Raw genomic sequence first — 18,082 nt, 5'->3', positions numbered from 1 at the left:
AATTCCAAACTTAATTTCCCTATCCGGCGGAAGACCAGGTGAAGCGTCGAGATGGCGGACTAGAGGGGGGGTGAATAGTCTTTTCTAAAACTTAATCGCGTCGGCTAATCGATACAAATGCGGAATTAAAATAATCGGTCTAGCCAAGACTATACCCCTCTATATATGTTCACTAGCACCTTGCAAAGATACTAATTATGCAACTAAGGTGCCGGGCTAGCTAGAGCTTTCCTAAACAATTCTAGGTGCAAGGTCACACAAACCTATGCCACTAGTACTTTGAGCAACAAGGGAGCTCCTACACATGCTAGTAAGCAAAAGCACAAAGCTAACTAAGCTCACTAGCAATGCTCAATAACAAGGCAACTAATGCCTAATTAGAGAGCGCAAATACTTAGCTACACAAACTAAGCAATGTGACTAACAAGGTTACTAAAACCAAATTAGCCACACAATGGAGCTACTTCTATGCTACACAAGCAAGAAGGTAATTAGCAAGCTACACAAGCTATCTAATTACAAGAGCAACTACACAAGCTTAATATGTATAAAAGTAATTGCAAGCTTGTGTAATGGGGATGCAAACCAACGGGAAGAATAAGGTTGACACGATGATTTTTCTCCCGAGGTTCACGTGTTTGCCAACACGCTAGTCCCCGTTGTGTCGACAGCTCACTTGGTGGTTCGGCGGCTAATTAGCATCACTCGCTAAGCCCGCACGTCGGGCACCGCAAGAACCTACCCCTTGAGTGAGGGTAGCTCAATGACACGCTTTACTAGAGTTGCTCTTCGTGGCTCCCGCGGGGTGAGCACAATGCCCCTCACAAGCACTTCTCTAGAGCGCCACACAAGCTTCTTGCGTGCTTCGATGGAGACCACCACCAAGCCATCTAGGAGGTGGCAACCTCCAAGAGTAACAAGCACCACCGGCTTGCAACTCGATTACCTAGTGCCACTCGATGCAACCTCATGATGCAATCGCACTAGAATCGCTCACTCACACAATCGAATGATCACTATCAAGTATATGTGTGATGGAGGGCTCCCAAGCACTCACAAGCATGGACACTAAGTCCCTTGAGGTGCTCCACCCCAGCCATGGCCGAAGGCCACTTCTATTTATAGCCCCAAGGGCTAAACTAGCCGTTACCCCTTCACTGGGCAACGGTCGGGTCGACCGGACGCTCCGGTCGTGTTAACCGGACGCTGGACCTCAGCGTCCGGTCGCCCACAGACGACCACGTGTCCTGGTTCCAACGGTCACTTGACTTGACCAGACGCAGCAGCTCTCAACTGACCGAACGCTGAACCCCCAGCGTCCGGTCGTTTCTAGTAAGCTCCCGAGCATGACTGGACGCGTCCGATCGAACGCGATCGGACGCAGCTAGCGTCCGGTCACATTCCAGCTACTGCGTCACCGTACGTCAGCCTGACCGGACACAGCCTTCCAGCGTCCGGTGCATTTAGATCCAGCATCCGGTCAGTTGACCGATGCCAGCATCTCCTCCATTCTCTTCACCCTTGCTCAAGTGCGCTAACCACAAGAATTTGCATCCGGTGCAATAGAAAATAGACATTCCATTTTCCCGAAAGCGCCGAATCCCGCCGAGCTTACGAGGTGGGAGGGAGAGAGGGACCCAAACCCATCTCACCCTTGCAAACACCACCTCCTTTGTAAATGTGCCAACACCACCAAGTGTACACCACCATGTGTAAGTGTGTTAGCATTTTCACAATCATTTCCCAAAGGATGTTAGCCACTCAACTTGCCACGCCACTCGATCCAAGCGACAATGCAAAGTTAGATCACTCGAGTGGCACTAGATGACCGATATGCAAACAAGTTTGCCCCTCTTGATAGTACGGCCATCTATCCTAAACCCGGTCATAAACTTCTCTACACACCTATGACCGGTGAAATGAAATGCCCTAGGTTATATCTTTGCCTTGCGCATTCCATTCCATCTCCTTCAATGTCGATGCAACACATGCACCAACACGATCAACAATGATATGATCCACTTCATATCATCACATGATCATATTAGTTCATCGATCTTGACTCTACTTGCTCTTCACCGTTGCCATCGTCCATCGGCGCCAAGTCTTGCTCAAGCTTCACCGCCACGCGGTCCATCACTCCAAAGCCTTCGACTTGCCCTTCACGCTTGCAACCGGTCCATCAAGCCAAGTCTTGTCTTGATCTTCTCCACCTTGATCACATGACTCAATGTCATGTCTCATGTGCATGTAAGCTCCTTCATCATCACATGTGTGAGCTTTGCAACATCTCCAAGCCATTTTCACCTTCATGGCATATGTTGCTCACACACATGTACCTGTGGACTAATCACCTGTGTATCTTACATAAACAAAATTAGTCCACCTAAGTTGTCACTCAATTACCAAAACCAAACAAGGACCTTTCACCAGGTAGCTCATCCGGGAATACATCCGGAAATTCACACACTACCGGAATCTGATGAATAGGAATGACTGCCGTAGCACATGTAACACTTATAAGGTCTGTTCTTCGAGGCAATGGTACTTGGAAAGTACCCTCACCCAGGGGATCCTTAAGGGTAAGTACTCGACTTCCAGTATCTATGACTGCTCCCCAATCCTTCATCCAATTCATCCCTATAATGACATCCAAAACTAATCTAGGCATAACTATTAAGTTCACTCGGAACTTCCTGCTACCCAATTCAAGGGTTGCCCCTCGAACCATCCGGTTGGTCAAAACATCAGCCCCTGCTAAACTTATACGGTAACCATAACCCAATTCTATGCATAGTTGTTCATGTTTCTGTGCAAATGCTTGACTCATAAAAGAATGCGATGATCCAGAATCAAATAGAATAACTGCAGGGTTTTCGTTGACAGGAAACTTACCAGCAGTGACGGGCTCTCCCTCAGGAATTTCATCCACAGTCGTACTATGCACTCTAGCATTATAAGTCTGCTGCTTCTTCTTGGGCGGGTACGGACAAAACCTCGAGAAATGGCCGGGTTGATCACAGTTATAGCAGGGTCCCCTCACTGTCCTGGCAGATCCCACAGTTCCCTTGGAACTACCTTGTACCGTAGTTGCGGCTGCTTTGTTGGGCTGTACTGCCATCTTGTAAGGCTTCTGGGGTCCACGGAAATTCTGACTTCTTTGCTGAGGGGGCCTGAACCTAGCGCCAGGTGCCAATGGGCGATATGGAGGACGACCTCCCATAGGTGCTCTAGCTTGGGACGGACCACCTTCAAGGGCTCTCTTGTGTGTCTTGGCTGCGGTGCTGGCGTTGTTATTCTTCTCCTGCTTCAGACAGTCGCTGATGAAGTCATTGAATCTGACACGGTTGTTGGTACCAACATGCTTCATCATTTTTGGATTGAGTCCCCTCTTGAAACTGGCTATCCTCTTAGCATCTGTGTCAACCATGTCGGGAGCATAGCGACACAAGTTGTTGAAGGCATGCAGATATTACGTCACTATCTTGGTGCCCTGATTTAACGCCAAGAATTCTCCCAACTTCATCTCGGTCAGCCCGGGTGGAATATAAACTCCATGGAAGGCCTCAACAAACTCTCTCCATGAAATCTGAGCATTTGGAGGGAAGGTGGTGCGATGGTGCTTCCACCACATTCCCGCTGGTCCTTGCAACTGAAGTGCAGCATACTCCGTTTTTAACACCTCAGTCATCCTCAACACACGGAATTTATCTTCCATCGTGTTGATCCATTCCTTAGCATCGAGTGGCTCTGTTGCTTCCTTGAATACTGGTGGCCTGGTGTCCATGAAATCTTTGAAGCTGCTATATTGGTTCACTCCCATGCCACCACCTTGATTGTTACCACGTTGAACGTTGTTGGTGATGGTGCGCAGAAAATCCTCCATGTTCTTCTAGGATTGTTCCACGTTGCGCTGACTCCCGAGCAACTGTGCGAGGAACATCTCGGGGGTAAACGGGGGAGGAGGTGGCAAATGCGGTTCATGGGGAGGCTCATTGTTGTTGTCGTGGTTTCCACCACCACCACCACCACCGGTCCCCGCACCGTTAGCACCGGTCTCAGCGGCCTCATACGTGGTTCGGCGAGTGTTTGTCATCTATATATTTCAGCAACAAGTAATGATTGAGTGAAGCTGTAATAATTGCGAGTGAAGAAAAAATTATGCCGTACTGAATTTACTAGAGAGAATAAATTCATACAATAAAACAGAGGCACAACAATCGCATCCCAATTAAAACAACATCACTTAATCAAATTACTTCAACGGCAAATATCGCAACCATACAACCAAATTGCCAGCATACATACACTGGACTTTTATGCGTTCAGATATCGCATTCGAAACCAAGTTCCAACCACATGCCAAGTCTCATACGTTCGAAGCAACATACAATAGGTTACATGCCAACAAAAGAAAGGTCATCGCGACAGGACCTAGATACTAGCGCAAGGCAACTAGCCTACTCCTCGGGGCCATCGTCAGGATCGGAGACGTCACCATCGCCCCCAGGTGAAACTACGGGCTCGTCCTCGTTGTCGTCGTCGATGTCCATGCCAGCGACGTCTGGTGGAGCATATGGGCCAACCCCATTATAGAGCGCGTGAAACTCCTCATGCAGGTTGCCGTTGTATTCCTCTAGCTCATCGACCCTCTGCAGCAGAAGGTCCTTCTCGTCCCAGGCTTCATTCCTTTCCTGAACCAACTGTCCTATCATACGGTCTGCATTGTTGTTGGCTTGAGTCAACGTATGCACCTGCTGCATAGCTCTATCACCTCTCTCAACCGCCTGGTCCCGCTGTAAGTTCATATCAGCCAACTGCTCCTACAAGCTAGCTATAGCACATGCCTGTCTCTTCTTCTGCTTTCTCCCCTTGAGCTTATCCTGACCACGCAAGCCAGTCAAAGTCTAGTAGGTACTCTCGAGACCCTCATACGCTCTGATGGCGGTGAACATAGCACTCATTGCCTGGTTGTCGCTAGCCTATCCCTCAGCTGGACCTCTGACCAATGCACTTCCCTGAGGCTGAACCCAAATGGCATCACGAGGATCATCCCTAGGAAAAGTGCCAGCTAGAGCTGCTGCAAGCTCACTGGGAAATCTGCTCATAATATCCCTGATGACACGGAAGGCTGCTCCCTCTGCACCCTTAGCTGGAGTGCGACCCTCAAACTCTAAGTGCCAACCATCCCAATCTGGAGCATCACCGAGAGCAGGAACCGTGATCTCCACCACTGCAAGTCCATCCTCTGCTAACTGGCTCTCATTCCAAGAGTACACCGGTTCTTGACCCTCTAGGTACCCCACATCATGGAGCACTCTCCAAAGCAAAGTCGGCATGCCAAACTCGCTCAAGAAGGTGTCCGTGGTGCGGTGCTCCCTTAGGGCCAATGGACGTCGAGGTGCTCTACCTCCGGTGGACTTACGGGCGGTCTGCTTCGTGCGGGCCATCTATAGCAAAAATTCTTTTATTACCCCAGGGAAAACATATTTTTGGTGATACAACTTTTATCAAAAGGAGATAATCAATTTATAAGGGGCGGAATGCATGACATGGATGAAATGCACAAGTAATATGATGTATGTACGTGCCGTACGTTCTCACAAACTTATGAAATGAATAATTTCTAACGACGAATTCGGTGGCATACTAACGATCTCTCAAATACATAACTAATACGTTCTATACGATAGCGTTGTTACATACCTACAGAAGATTCATTTCAGCCCAATTCCCAATGAATGCATAAAAGCAGTAAATTTTATCTACACGTTCTACACGAATCCCTAGATACGTGTACAACGGTAGTAACTACCCGAACCATCGTCCTATTGACGGCATCGCCTCAACAGACGGAAGACCCATACATGAGATACCTTTGTAAAACATGCGTAGAACATGTAATTACTCCAGCATCATATAAGAATTCACCCTAGATCGGCGGTGTATCCGATCATGCTCTCACAACTCACACTTACCGAGGCGTAGAGGCAATTGATCCATACACTACCACTCAAACAAGTGGCACTCATACAATAGCACGCCGTATGAGCGACAAAAGAGAAATATGATGCAAGAACCCCAAGTCAGTAATTAATTAAGCCACCTAAAGTCCTTAACTAGGCATAAAGGATATGACCACTGGCACACTTTATAGTTTGGAAATCACGTTTTTCAAATGCCTTTTTGTTTTAAATACACTTGTGAACAGTAACACGCTAAACCATGCTCTGATACCAGCTGTAACAGAACCGACCAATTATATGAAATTAAGTAAGAAAATCATCCGCTAGAGCAGACGATTTAGCAAACTTAAGCCCGTATAACCCGGTAGTCCGTGAAATCACGAAGAATTTCAAACCAACATCCATTCCAGCCAAGATCGTAATAAGTTTAGCGGTCACCATCATATATTACATAAAAGTTTGCAATCTCAGATACATCAGAGTTAAAACATAGTTATTACAAAACCAGTTCGAATAAAAGTAGCGGAAGTCATTTGTTCAAACCACACACCCACTCACGCGGAGTTCAAATATAGTGCCAGCGAATGATCATCTCCAACAAAAGCATCAGACGAGACGTAAGGAATGACCATGCCCATGGTCCTAAGCATCACCATCGCAGGATAAAGGCAGTTGATACAGTAGCCGTAATACATATGCCCATCTGCAACAAGTGGGAATAAAACCCTGAGTACGAGAAGGTACTCAGCTAGACTTACTCGACATAACCGAAAATAAGTGACACCAAGGATTATGAAGGGCTTTATAGTAGGGTAGCTGACTCATTTGCAAAAAGAAGCATTTTTAGCATTTCATGACCCTTTTTAAAGCATTATTGTCAAGTTAATTGTTATTAACCTGTCGACTAGATTTGCACCTATACTAGAGCAAACATGTGATTAAGCAGATAATAATAACCAATGATCATTAAACAACTTCCATACTGTCATATTCACTATAACTGTCCAAGTGTTCCATAAAATTTACTACGATGAAGTAACTCAAGTCAAGTGCTCACTGTCCAGGAGCGATGGTGATTCGAATCGATTCCTAACCAGCTGGTGATTTATTCCTTACACAAACCTCACTCACCCGCTAAAGTAAGATATTGATCACCGAATCAACTATCCAGGAATCTCGAGTTTGCCAGGAACCACATGTACCCAGGGGCCGACCGACTGCACTTTGGTCTTATCATCTCGCCCCTGTGTCCTACCACACCTGCTCCAGCACAGTGCGTTGCGGGCAATCTACTCGGCCCGAATAATCTCCTAGCTTCGCGGTCGGAAGGTACTTTATCCGGCCAGCTAAATGTAAGGCATGCGTTCAACATGACTCGAGGCCCAACAACGGTCGGTCCTTAATCGACACAGACGGAAAGCACTACAGTCTAAAACTCTGCAAGTCTCTATCCGGTCTCAACTTCATTTAACACTTAGTTATACCATGACTTCATAGTCATCCAAGTAGATTCAGGTAACCACCTATAGCTCGTAGGTGACAGGAAATCACCCGACTTCTACCGGTCTAAGCCAGCTAAGCATTGACTCGACTGCGGATACCAGGGTAACAAGGATATAGTATAACAAAGGTAGACAAGGTATAATGCGGCAATGGTTGCAAACAACTCCTGAACGTAATGCATCAATTAAAGTAAAGCATTGAATTAATAATCGCAAACCGGGAGAAAATGCTCCGGGGCTTGCCTCTCTCGAAGGAGCTCGGGCGGTGATCGGGGCACTCCGGAAGTTCCTCAACGTCCTCCTCGTCGGCTTCGGGCACTTCCTGCGGCTGCACCTCGAGCTGCTCCTCGGACTCCTCGGGTATGACGACTAGGTTCTTGGTTTGCGATCCTGTATGATGCAATGTGCGTAAGTGCTTATGCAATCGGTGCATCGAATGAGATGAATACAATGGATATGTTTGAATGCAAGGTAGTCAACATCATCCAAGAAAATATACTACAAGCACATGTCATCTACTGCATTCTCTTCTACTACTAATATGTTAAGTCAACACATCTTATTAAATGCTTCAAAGATACACCAAAGCTTTACTAATTTCTTAATCCCACAAAAAGCAACACTTAATTAAACCCTAATTAATATCGGTTTGAATAGCAACCCCTATTTTCCTTGCTTAGAAAAATCTTAAAAATTTACTACAGCATAGTACTACCCTAAGTAGTCTATTATCAGATTTTCATGGTATTTGAATGAGTGGATTAGCCTACACAAAAATAACAAGCTATGGCATGATTATGAACATAAAAATACTTTGAACTGTGAAAAGTGTCAAACAATAGAGTTAGTATTTTTCCTAGGTTCTTCATAGCATACAATGACTGTATAAAAATTATCACATGCATGTTTTATACAAAGTTTGCTCCCTAGCTAAAATAACAAAAATCAGCCATTAAAGGTACTTGAACTACACCTAAAAATGTTCCCACAGCACATGCATGAAACATATTTTTCCTAGGAAGTACATTACATAAGAAGATTAACAAACTTGGAATCATATTTTTCTGAAGCCTATAGATTTTTCTACATATTTTCAAGTTATCAGCAATATACATGATTAAATAAAATTCTACAGAAAAGTAACTCAAAAATGACATGCAATAATTTTCCCAGGTAGATCTGATGATAAGGAACCTAGAAAAATTTATTTCAACAGTTTTGGAGCAAATTTGAGTACCCAAATATTTTCCAAACCATTTCTATTTTCAAATAATAAAGAAAAATTGAAAACAATTCATCCTATCGCTACTGGGCCAGCCCGCGGGAATCAATCGGCCCACTGCCACATTTGGCCTGCGCGGCCCGAGCGAAGGGAAGGGTGAGGCGGCCCGGCATGGCGTCGGCCCATGGCCTCATTGGCCCAGCTTCGGTTGAGGCGGAGGCCACGCCGGCGCTGTGACGCCACGGCGGCGCGGCTCGGCTACGAGGCCGGCGGCCATTTTCGGCCGTGACAGGGCGAGCTAGCGGGCGCATGCGGTTCGCGAGAAGATGGCGAAGGTGGGAAGGTAGCTAGGCAGGGTGGAGAAGAGGAGGAAGGTGCCTTCCATGGCGGCCGAGCACGGCGGCGCCATGGCCGACGGTGGCGAGGCGCGAGACGGCGCTACCTGGGCTCAGCAGTCGGCACAGGCGCGAGCATGATGTGGCGGAGAGCGAGGCGGAACTGCGAGCGCACGATCGCTGGCCAAGGTGGAGGAGACGCGGCGGATTTTGCCGGCGGGTGCGGTGGCGCGGCGAAGGGGAGAGTGAGAGCGCTCGGTGCTTGTGGAGAGGAGAGGCAGCGCAGGATAGAGCAAGTGAGCGCACCGGCTCTAGTAGAAGTAGGCGGGCGCGTGGGCGCGGGCGCAGGCCGGCTGCGACGCGCGGCGGCGTCGACGGCACATGGCCGCCACGCGGCGGGCGAGCTCTGCCACGGTCGGGACGCGACGCGGCGCGTCAGCGGGCGGGCGAGTGTGGAGGCAGGCCAGGCGCGGCGCTGGGCTGGGCTGGGCTAGCGAGGCGCACGACGCTGGCGCGGGAGGCTTGCGGCTGCAGGCCAGGCCGGCTTCAGCCGTGGGCCGGAAACGAGGCGGCGGCCCGCGAATAAGAAAAGCCCTTTTTCCATTTATATTTTCAAGAAAATTTTAAATGCCAGCTTTCAAATATCATTTTGAGCAAGAAAATGACAACTTTTGAAAATGTACCAAAAATGAAAGTTGATTAGAATTTAATTCTCTACAACTTTGCTTTTATGACCAAAGCCAAATTCTTTCTAGATTTTGAATTATAAAATCAAAGTCGATGTTTAACTCAAAACTCTAATTTTTGGGAAATTATTTTTGAAGCAAAATTTTGAATTAATTTGAATACAAACCTTGCTCCAAAAATTGAACTAAACATTTCTAGATGATTTACCATGATAACCAAACATGTTTTACTAGCCTAGCAACATAATCAGGGCAAAATAACTCTTAAATAGGTGTATGTAACATTCAGGTTTCACAAATGTTTTAAATGTTTCGAAGCAGTGTTTCAATTGTTATTTACATGATTAGGCATGTATGATTAGGATGCTTGATGATGCATGATATGTATGATTTGCAGTGCCTAAATGCAGGCATAACACCGGGGTGTTACAGCTGCTGTCCCCTCGGTCCTTGCGGGGTCAGTATGGCGTGCCTGCTCTTGTTAGAGTAGGCGTGCTTGGCATGGCTCGATCTCTCCCCGTTCCTCCTAGAGGTCGAGACGGAGGAGAGCTCGTGAGGAGTTGTGCAACGCGCGGCGAAGGCCAAGGGGAGAGGTCGTGGTCAACCCCGGCCTTAGTGTTTGGCCCATGTCCGCATAGCTTGGTTGGGCCTCTGTCGTTTGGGCTTATACTAGCTGGCATACCGTGAGCCGCCTTAGTGGCTGACTAATCAGTGTCTTGAGATACCCGAGGTATCATAACCCCGACAGTAGCCCCTGAGCGTTTTTGTGATCATGAAGTGATCGTGAAATCACTGATATTCACGTGTGTTGAGTGTGGGTTCGTAGTCGTGGTTGTCCAAGCTTCGTCGCTTGACCCCTTGCGGGCTAGCGCGTTCAATGCGGTAGGTGGCAGTTACGTCTCGTCCTGCCAGGTCGCCCTGATGGTGCGGTACGTGACTGCTGAGCCCGGCCGTGTCAGTGTGCTGCGTATTGGGGCACGTGATCCAGGCGAGGCCGTGTGGTCTCATCGATGCTGTACCGGCTCTACCTTTGGGAGGATCTTGATTTCCCTGAACTCACGCGGGCATCTGACATTGGCTGTGACCTCCCGTGGTTTGCCACGTGGCGTGGGGGTCTTCGGCTGCTTAGTCCGCGCTTAGGCCTATAAATAGGGGGGGCTTCCCTTCGTTTGAACCACTCGTAGCTACTTCTACAAACTTGGTCTTAGACCTTTTTGAAAGGCTAAGCGAGGGAGAGGGAGAGAGATAGACCTCCAATGGGGACAATGAGGTTTCTAGCATGCGTCCCTCTAGGGGTGGCCTGCGGTGGCCGAAAGCCGGCGCTACCCCTTCCAACAGCTGGTGCTAGAAGGAGTCTTGCGAGCGGGGAAGGACATGATGGCCTGGCTACCGTGTAGGGGGCCGTGCAGCCTTTGTGACATGGCTGCACTTTGGCCTCCCTTTTGTTCCTTCTTAGCACCGAAGTGGTTGCCAAGGTGCTTGTTGGAGCTAGGCAGTTCTGCCACTTTCTTCCTCCCCGCGCTCTGTTCCTCGGGGATTGCGACGCTACAGGAAGGCTTGCGAGTCGTTAGTTGCTTCGTCTTGCTTTTCCCTGCAGCGTGCTCCCCGGAGGCTTTTCAGTGATACCACCACTGGGGTGGTATCAGTTTTTTATTCCTTGTGTGCGGACTTCGCTTTATAATCATGAATCATGAATAAAAGCTCAAGGAATTCTCCTTTTGGAGTTTTTGCGGCCTCTTGCGAAACCGTGATGAGCCCCCGGGTCGTTTGGCCGAGTTTGGGTTCATTAGTCCAAAATCAAGGTCTCTTGAGCGGGTCATCGACCTCTCGTTACACGGGGTGATGAGGTCGTCTGACGACCTTGGGCCTTTCCGCTTGAGCACCTTGGTCGTGGTTGGTTGGGTACTTGGACTTTCCTTGTACGCAGCTTGACTGCATTTGCTTTGTAATCGTGATATTCGAATGAAAGCTTTAAGGAATTCTCTTTTCAGGGTCTCGCAACCTCTCACGAGGTTTTGTTGAGTCCCGAACCGTTTGGTCGAGATTGGGTTTGTGGGCCCAAGGGTGTAGGTTTCGAGCGAGTCATTGACCTCTCTTCGCGCGGGGCAACGAGGTCGTCTTGCTACCTTGGGCCTCTCCTCTCGAGTGTTTTGGTCTGACAACTTTCGTCGGGTCATGATCGTGATCTCGGGTCTGTCCAGGTGGTCTTCATTATGCTGGGCACCGACCTTTTCGGGCCTGAGTGGCCTTGACCACGCGTGGTCAGATTGCTATCGCGTTTTGCGAGATCCAGCGCTGCTTCGTGAGGAAGGTGCTGTTGCGTGACCTTAGCCGCCGGCTCTATCGATCTCCCTTGAAGGGATCGCTGATCCTCGTCAGTATGCGAGGCCCGGGAGCTAGCCTTAGGTCGTGGTTTTGGGACGTGGGGAGGAGCTGGTCGTGGCTTGGCCCTGGCCATTGAATGATATTTTTGCCTTTGACAAGAGGAAAAACCAGAATTCTCAAGGACTCATGAAGAGGAATAGAGGGAAGTTGCTGGTTAGGACGGCAACCATAGCCACTCAAGTTAATCTTTTTGTGACATTTTTGCGGATTTAGACTATTTCCCCTAATGAGATAAAAATGCTAGGGCCTGCATGTTTTCCAAGCATAGTTTCATTATGGAAATTTGACAAGTACTCCATATAACTCATGTAACACAATATATAGGTTTATTGCAACAGGGGCGATAGCTAACGCCAAAGTTTGTGGTCAGAAGTACAAAAGTACAAAGAACGAAGTTTTTTATTCTCCGCAGAGGCACGCACTCACTGATCACGAACATTGTTTAAAGCAAACATATAAGGTTTAGATCTTCAAAGTCTCAATCAGTCTCATTCCTTTAGAAAAGTGTTCTTTGGCCTCCTCCAAGAAGCCCGCCTCTGTAATCCTCTTGTACCTTGCCGGTCGCTTCTCATCCAGTAAACCGGCCGCCGGCTCAAGCACATTGTCACGTTCCACAGCATAGAGCATGGCCAGTGAGATCCTTTCCTTCTCTGCATTCGTCACAACCCTGTGCACTGGGCTTTTGAATATCCCATTGTTCATTATCTGTAACAAAATTTTGTAGTCAAGTTTAGCATGAAGGATTCAGGAAGTTGGATATACATCAGTTCCAATTATTCATTTATTTTTGGAAATTTAATAACCACAGAGATTCAGGACACACAATGCAATAGCTTGGATTGCCAGTTGCCTACCTCTAAGGAGTCTCCCAAGTTAATCACCAGAGTGTGAGGAATGGATGGAACATTGAACCACTTGTTCTCTCTCTGAACCTGCAGTCCACCGACCTCACGATCGACCAGAAGAACCGCGAGAAGAGGGCCGTCTGAATGAGCCTTGATACCCAAGACGAGCTCTGGCCTTGGACAAGGAGGATAGTAGTTGAATCTGGCATAAGCTTGAGGACGACCACCAATCTGGTTGATGAAATCTTCTTCATCAAGCTCCAAGATCTTGGCCATAGCTCACAAGATTTTTTCCATAACAGTCTTGGTTTTTGTTGCGTACTCTTGTAGAAGATCCCTGCAAAAAGGTCCTAGAACAGTTCAGGCAAAGGCCATTTTGGCTTGCTAATGTCAGTAGTAGCAAGCTGACAAGTACAATTTTTTATTTCTTGGAGTATACTATACAAGACACATAGGTGCATTTTTTCATTTATTTTTCTTTGAAAACTTGTACAAAAAAGGCTGAAAAGTGAGGAGGAATTGTTTTGAGTGCAGGAATTTCACAATAAACTGTTTGGTATATTAAATGATTCAGGAAAAAATATGCGCAAAAAATGATTTAGGAAAAAATATTTCCATTATTCCAGTTCCAGAAAGGCTAAAACTGAAAAGGAGAGTAGGTGACCTGAAGGATTCAGGATGTTTGGGCCATTGGGCAAGGTTTCTTTCGTCTTCAGGCTCCACCTTTAGCTGCAGACGATCGCTCCAGTCAAGGATATGATCCTGCGCTATCACTGGATCACTGCCGTACCCTTCGAGCTGGAAGCGCGTGCCTTCCCTCAGGTTGCTGTATTTCTGCCTCTCCTCGAGCGGCTGGTTGAAAAACTCTCGTGACGCCTTCATCAGATCCTCCACTAGAGAAGCATCTATGCCATGGTTGGTAACCTGCATGGCATGTCACAGAGATAGCCATTGCATGCATGAGGACTAGGAGGCAGCGATGGAGCAAGGTTCGTACGATGATGCATGGGAACTGACTACTGAGAGAAGAAGAAGAAGAAGAAGAGGAAGAAGCAGGGAATCGATCTCACCAGGAAAAGCCCCCAGGTCTGTAGCACTGAGCGGAGCTTGGCGGTCTCGTCGGCGGTCGACAACTTGTTGAGGTCGACGATAGGGAGGGGATCCGGCATGTCAGCCGCGATCATCAGGCTGCCAGGGCGGTCCTCCTCCTGCTGCACGAACCGGCTCGGTGGCTCTTCCACGAGGGCGGCCAGGTCTTTCACTGGAGTCGGCACCTTCCATGATTCACCAGCCATCGGTTCTTGTTTATTGCTGCTACCGCACACGAAGATGAGGATTGAGGAGCAGCTCTCTGAGCATATTTGTAGTGTTTCTGGCCAACGTACTTTCAGTAGGAAAAGTGATTAGGCTACAGACATACTTTGTTACATAGAGATAGAGATCGAGTTTCCAAAGCCATAAATCCTAGAAACGCTAGTGATAAACCACAAGCTATCTGTTGCTGACACTATCTAGTTTGTTAGGCTAGAAACAAAGTTTGTTACCTAGAGATGTGCTTCAATTTCTCCTTTGCTAATAAAGATAGACTTTGTTAGAAAGAAATGCACCTTGTATATTTTACTTTGTATATTTTATTATTTTTGCAAAAGAGTTTCTATTTTTCTAGTAAAGTGATTAGGCTACGGACAGACTTTGTTATATAGAGATAGAATCGACTTCTCAAAGCCATAAATCCTAGAAATGCTAGTGATAAACCACAAGCTATCTGTTGTTGACACTATCTAGTTTGTTAGGCTAGAAACAAAGTTTGTTACCCAGAGATATGCTTAAGTTTCTCCTTTGCTAATAAAGATAAACTTTGTTAGCAAGAAAGACACTCTTATATATTTTTATCATTTTTGCAGAAGACTTTGTATTTTTCAGTTGTTAACAGATAGTTTGCTCCAAAATCTATCTATCTATTTCTTGGCACTAAAAGTTGCTTTTTTTTGTGTGCTTTGTTTGATTGAGCCGTCTTTAATATATATCTGTGTGCATATCAGGTTTTATCAGTGTGCACAACCCCTTGGGGAATCTGTTATCCAAAATGTTTCATACCGAGTTTCGGTTCAATTTGTTTAGTACCAGTATGGGAAAATAGTTTAATAGTGATGGGTAATAATAACATGCAATAGTTATGGGCGTTTTGTCTGTCATCCTGGACGTGTTACTAATGATTTATCAAAGGTTGTCTGTCACATTTTGTACTCAATAGTGATTCATGGAAATTGACGTCCATCACTTTTACTAAAAGGATCCCATGGGAGTGCCCAAGAGAGGGAAGGAGGGTTGAATTGGCTATGTTGTATGATGACTTAAATCCTACTTACACTAGCGCTCATGTGTTGACAACAGAAAATATAAATATATGTCAATTAATATTTTTGCAATATTGATGTAATTCCTGTAAAAAAAATAAGTTTTAGGCTATGTTTATACTAGACTTGTTGGCATCCTAAGTTTTTTCCTTGTTGCAACACACGTGCATATTTGCTAGTATTGATAAATTTCTATCTGCAGCTAACGAATTTTATCTCTAAATAATAATGAAGTTTATCTTTGGCTAGCTTTTGTGATAACAATAAAAGGACAAGTTCTCTTCTTGCTAACAAATCTATCTTCAGCACATAAAGCATCTTTAGATGACGAAGTTTATTTCTAGCGTAACAAACTAGATGGCTTGTTCTATGAAACTATCTGCCCATTTCCACAGTTTATGGCTTGGAAAGTCGATCTTTAGGCAATAATAAAGTCTGCCTCTAGGTAGCAAAGTTTGTTTCTAGCCTAACAAACTAGATAGATTCTTTTATGAATGATCAATCCATTTCTTAACAAACTAGATAGCTTGTTATATGAGACTATCAATCCATTTCCATGCTTTATGCATGCCGTAGAAAGTAATTTTTTATAGGCATAAAGTTTATCCCTAGATAACAAGATTTGTTTCTATTTTAACACACTAGATAGCTCATTGTATTAGACTATTAGCCCATTTTCAGAGTTTATGGCTTTAAAAGTCAAACTTTAGGTAATATAAAGCTTGCCTCGCCTTACCAGCTAGATTGGTAATATAAAGCTGGCCTCGCCTTACCAACAAATTCTACCTTAACATACTAGATAATGGCAAAGGGTTCGATCTAGTATATATTTCAAGCGAATAATAACAAGAAAACTACCTATAACAATATTCTTCCAATGACAAATTAAGATGACGTACTGCAGTGAGCATATTCCCTACTCTCTCCGTTCTAAATTATAAGTCATTCTAACTTTCTCGACGAGTCCAAACATCTTAAGTTTGACCAAAATTATAGAGAGAATTACAAAGATTTATGACATTAAATAGGTATTACTACAAAAATATAATTAATGAAGAATCTAACTATACTTATTTGGTATCATAAATGTTATTATTTTATTATATAAATTTGGTCAAATTTAAGATGCTTTGACTCTCTAAGAAAGTTGGAATGACATATAATTTGGGATGGAGGAAGTACTAGACAGGCGTGTGGTGAAGAAGGGAGATGGTTGCTAGGAGATCACCGAGCCAACAACGAGAACGCAACATTGAACAACGGCATGAATACTGCTATCTTGACTTGGATGTAAAGCAATATTTTCCTATACCTCATACTTACGTAACTTTGTTATATTGGTTCGAATTTTTTTTCAAACTGGCCGATGGATACTCCGGTGGGGGTCACCAGAGTTTTTCGATGGGTTTGGAACCTAATGTGTACCTCTCTGGAACGCACCGGAGACTCTAGTGCTAGCACTAGAGAGTTCATCAGAGAGTGGTTCAGTGAGGGTGTTTTCTTTGAAAATCTCGGTGCTGAGGGCACCAAAAATGTCCCACACTGCTGGATGAAGAGCACCAGACAATAGGCTACACCAATGACTATTTGAGTGTTTAAATCTAGTCGTTGAACTAGCCTTTGGGAAACCTCTAGTGGTCTTCTCCGGTGGTCACCAAAGTTTTTCGGTGAGCATGAAATCTATTTTGAAAGTGAGTAATGGCTAGTTTTGTGTGTGCGGTTATAGATAGGTGATTTGTTAGTCATTTCACCTCTCTTGGACTCCACTCACATTTGCTTAGTTGAGATTGCATTTTGGTGAGATCGAAGAGGATCTAGTGCATTTACATTGAGAGTTTGCATCAAATGGCACTAGTTCATCGTCATGGCTACAGGGTTTTTGTTACTTTTGGTGGTTGCCGCCGCCTAAACGCTTGGAGGAAATATGACTCCATGGAGCACTCGATTGGAGACTGTGAGGTTCTCCAAAGGTGATTTATGAGGCATTCTTGTGCTCGTCCCTACGGGAGATCGCGAAGAGCAGCTTTAGTGGATTCATGGTTGTTGTGTACCTTGTAATATAGTCTCATACACTAGCGCTCACGTCGGAGCCTAGCTTGAGGGCTTGTTGAGTTAGTAGAGGAGTGGTGATCCTTAGACACACCACAACGGGGACATAGGTTGCCGACAAGCAACCGTCAGGAGAAAAAAAAATCTTGTGTTATCTTTTCTCCCTTATGGTTTGGAACTCTACGCTTGCTCTTTGCTTGTGTAGTTGTTAGAGTAATCGAGTAGCTGCTTAATTCAAGTTTTTGCATTTTCTAGTGATAACTTGTAGTTTATCTTCCTCACTAGATCCGTGTTAGAGTGTAAAGTGTGCTTGAGCTTAGCCTTTGTTGGTTGTTCTAGTTGCTTGCTAGTTGTAGTCTGGCTACTAGACTTGTGTAGGGCTTGCTCTTGTTGGCTTGCTTAGAAGGTGCAAGTAGTGCTTAATAGGGCTCACTTTTGTTGCTAACTATTGTGTCTAGTTGTGATTGTGCCTTGTCGATTTTTTTAATAGACTATTTATTGTTCTCTAGTCATCAACTGATCCTTTCATTGACATAGGTACATGCCTAATATTAATAACTCACTGGCGGCAGTGATGTTTGTACAGTTTGTTTAAAAGACTTGAGGCACCAAAAAATATTGGCATTAGGATAGGACTGACCAGTGGTTGCTTGAGACAGTAAGGGCATCAATAACATTGTGGTGAATATGGCGATATTTTAGGGAGAAAATATAATACATATACGTAAGAGGACA

General features: G+C 45.6%; 1 pseudogene; it reads right to left on the bottom strand.

Annotated features, from left to right (window-relative positions):
* Window positions 1-12,558: 12,558 nt before the first annotated feature.
* Window positions 12,559-14,300, bottom strand: LOC136528325 (jasmonate-induced oxygenase 4-like; annotated as a pseudogene).
* Window positions 14,301-18,082: the final 3,782 nt, after the last annotated feature.

This window comes from Miscanthus floridulus, chromosome 19 (assembly GCF_019320115.1).
Source record: "Miscanthus floridulus cultivar M001 chromosome 19, ASM1932011v1, whole genome shotgun sequence".
Taxonomy (NCBI): domain Eukaryota; kingdom Viridiplantae; phylum Streptophyta; class Magnoliopsida; order Poales; family Poaceae; genus Miscanthus; species Miscanthus floridulus.
Note: the sequence above shows the minus strand (reverse complement) of the source record. Positions and strands in the feature narration are given on the sequence as shown.